The sequence below is a fragment of the Chrysochloris asiatica genome, unplaced genomic scaffold (assembly GCF_000296735.1).
Source record: "Chrysochloris asiatica unplaced genomic scaffold, ChrAsi1.0 scaffold00053, whole genome shotgun sequence".
Taxonomy (NCBI): Eukaryota; Metazoa; Chordata; class Mammalia; order Afrosoricida; family Chrysochloridae; genus Chrysochloris; species Chrysochloris asiatica.
This window is the reverse complement of record NW_006408571.1, coordinates 6,772,223-6,776,080: the sequence shown is the minus strand read 5'-3', so window position 1 is coordinate 6,776,080 and position 3,858 is coordinate 6,772,223. Positions and strand designations below refer to the sequence as shown.

Here is a 3,858-nt window from a genome sequence, read left to right as displayed (position 1 = left end):
GACAACCTGACAGACGAGTGGTGGGTATAACCTATGATATATACTAAATGATAATCATAAAACTACAGAACTTCACGTTTTGACAGATGTTATGTTTTATTGTTGTCATTTGAATGATTTAAAAATTACAACTTCTCAGAACAGAAAATGATAGAAATAACTAAAGCTTTGCAGAAAGCATGAAGTAAGGTGTGAAATTTTAACTTCAATAAGTTGGCTAAACAGAAGCTTAAGAAAGAAACAGTCTTAATAAGATTTCAAAAATTGTTGAAAAAAAAAAGCATCATTGTTGTTGTCTAATTAATTCTACCAGCCGCTCCGCGGGAGAAAGACGAGGCATTCTGTTCCCATAAAGATTTACAGCCTCGAAAACCCTGTACAGGGTCGCTATGAGTAGGAACCAACTCCATGGCACATAACAACAACAACAACAGCAATTAATTCTTAATATAATTAAGTCAGTTAGTTGAGTCTTCTAGCTCTGTAACTTAAAAATTAATATAGTAATATTATTTAAGATAATAATGGACCCTGTATTTGTGATTCACAATAGAATATAATCATAGTGTACCTTGAATACTTGTTACACCTCACAAAATTAGGAAAATCCTAGGCACTTAGGAAAAGAGATACATTTGTCAAGTTTAAAGATCATTACTTTTTGAGTTAAACCAGATTTTTAATGATATAGACATTAACTCATCTATCATACTGTTAATAGTTCAACAAGCTTGTAGCATCTATACATCATTACCCAGATAATAGCAATTATTTTTCTTAAAGACTTATTTATTGCTTTTACATAAATTCTTGAAATTTTTTTATTGAATAGCTTTGAGATATGTAAAAAACCCCAAAAACTTGTTTCTGTGTTGTATTACCATCCACTTTTCCAGCATTTTAACTACAAATATTTATTGCTTCCAAGAAATATGATTATTGGAAGAAGATTTTTAAAAACACGTTCACAAGGTAATGCTTTTATCACGTAAAAATTCTTAAATGTAGAATTATCTCAGAAACCTCTGTTTATGAATGAATATAATTGATCAAAAGTGAATTTAATGACTTTTGCAAGTTTTAGATAAACCTTTTCAGAGTCAACTGTTTTTATTAAGTGACATTGATTTGGTTCTAACCCATAGTAGCCCTGTCTGTACATGGTTTCTGAGGAGTAGCTGGTGGGTTTGAAGTACTGACCTTGTGGTTTGCAGTCCAGTGCTGACACTACAGTGAGACAGTTAAATATTCTGAATAATAAAATAATTTTCCTCAAGAAGCAGAACAAAACTGAAAAGTGAATGAAGGTTTCCAATTACTCCCCGAGAAATGAACCCAATGAAAGATGAATACAAATAAGCACAGACTGAGATCTCAGAACTCCAAATGGATGGTGAGGTGTTGGAGAGTTGAAGTGAGCCCAAAAGTGGGGACTGGAGAAGCAGGGATGACCCAGCAAATGAGATAACTATCTCCTAGTATCTGGAATGCTTGCTTATCACCATCATTTTGGGATGAGACTCGGTAAGTCTCAACAGGAAACACAACAAAGGAGCTAATATGAGGAAGTTGTAACACATTGTGGGCAGAGGTATGTGGATGTGCATTATCATGAAAGATCTTATACCCTTGGAGAGCAGTTCTATGCGTTTAACCTGAAATTTAAGCTTCAGCTCATTAGTGAGCATCTCACTGTAAGTAGCACTATTGATGGTTGAACTTTTTCCTTATAGTGTTCTCAAAGTAACCTTTGAGAATCCCAGAAAACTATACGCATACCTTTCCCAGGTGATGGTTGACTTCTGAACTTTTTCTTTGTTGTTGCTTGAGGATGTTTCCATCCCATACCTTGCTATTTACTCTCAGGCTTGTAGTGATGAATCCATGTCTTGTCACCAGTATTGATGCTTTAAATAAACTTTTACCTTCCTTTGAGTACCAGTCCAAATTTTGTTTGAAGATGTCCAAATGCTTCTGTTTATGCTCTTCCTTGAGTTATTTGTATACCCATCTTTCATAAACATTTTGAAATCCAAGTCTGTCTTAGATTATTTCATTGGCAGAGCCATGACTGATCTGCAAATGATTTACCACATAACACACTCGTCTATTTGACAAAATCCTTTCTCTTGAATGCTCAATGCTGTCATCAGACATGGACATGGATGAGTGTTTTAACATAACTGGAGTTCAGATAATTTTTTGCTCACCCTCGTAAACACATAAAATCACGAGAATAGAGGAACCAGTCAAAGTTAATACATGAAGAAGAGGACATTTCTCCTGTGGAGTACAGAGTAATATAACGGAATAGTAATTTCCACATTGTGGTGATGAATAAATTTAAAGAAATAAAAAGTACATAGAAAGGGAGAAGGATCGCAGTCTAGATCTCTAGGTGCGGCTCACGCACTCCCCCAGCCCTGGCTCCCTAGTGCCCACCGGGTCAGCCCTGCCCAGCCATGATTAAGGTGATCCTCATCTTCAACAACCATAGGAAGCCGCAGCTTGCCAAGTTCTACCAACCCTACAGTGAAGATGTTGTTGTTGTTAAGTACCGTGGAGTCAGTTCCGATTCATAGTGACCCTGCACTGGGTTTCCGAGGCTGTAAATCTGTACTGGAGCAGAACGTCTCATCTTTCTCCCGTGGAACCGCTGGTAGTTTCGAACTGCTGACCTTGAGGTGGGCAGCCCGACTCGTAACCACTATGCTCCATTGGTACCTAAAAGAGATGAAAATGTTTGTAATTTCCTAGAAGGAAAATTGTTAATAGGAGAATCTGACAACAAACTCATATATAGACATTACACAACATTATATTTTGTCTTCTGTGTGGATTCTTCAGAAAGTGAATTTAGCATTTTAGATCTAATTCAAGTAGTTGTGGAAACATTAGACAAGTGTTTAGAAAATGTCTGTGAACTGAATTTACTTTTCCATATACACAAGGTTCACAATGTTCTTGCAGAAACAGTGATGGGGAAAATGGTATTGGAGACCAACATAAATGAGATTGTTACACAAATTGATGCACAAAATAAACTGGAGAAAGCTGAGGCTGGCTTTGCAGGACCCCAGCCCAGGCTGTATCAACTGTAAAGAACATAAATCTTCCTGAGATCCCACAAAATATTAGCATTGGTAACATAGTATTAAAGTGCCAAACCTGCCCTCTTTTAAATTGAAAAAAAAAAAAAAAATGTAAAGGCTACTCCCAGGTAAAATCCAGGAAGGAAAGTCATCCACATTTACTAGGCAGTTGTTTACCAAAAATAGAGGAGGAGAGTCTTAACTTTTGTTTTTGGATTTAAGTCAAGGTACTGTATAGAAGTTGTATAAAATCAGTATGTGAAGTTCAATGTTGCTTTTCTTGCTCAGTGATTTTTAAGAAATTGAGTAGTTCCTGTGTGATTTTATTTTTCTATTTTAAATTGCATTCCTATGCCCACCTAAGATACATCTTTAATTATGTACAACCCCAAATGTTGGTGTTTTGTATGGATCACAAGTACAGCATTCTTTTAATTCCTTCTGCTATTGTCATAATTGTCACTTAAAGAACTAAGTATGTATTGCATGAAAATATTATGACCTTTATCTCTTGTGTTAAATAAACTCCAACATAACTGGGGGTGGGGGGTGGGGAAGTACATAGAAAACAAGCTAGCAGAATTCAAGAAAGAAATGGAGGAACAAAATGAGAGACTCAATGTCAAAACTGAAAATACAAAAAAAAACAAACCCCTAAAACAACAATAACAAGAACTATTGGACTGCAAAATAAAATAATAAAATAAGGAAAAGCTAGAGAAACACTGAACAATAGTGTCTAACAAATGGGATGTAGAATAAATTA

The 3,858-nt window shown here is 35.6% G+C and overlaps 1 pseudogene; it reads left to right on the top strand.

Moving 5' to 3' along the window:
- Positions 1-2,462: 2,462 nt before the first annotated feature.
- LOC102837832 lies at positions 2,463-3,207 on the top strand (annotated as a pseudogene).
- The last annotated feature ends 651 nt before the right edge of the window (positions 3,208-3,858 follow it).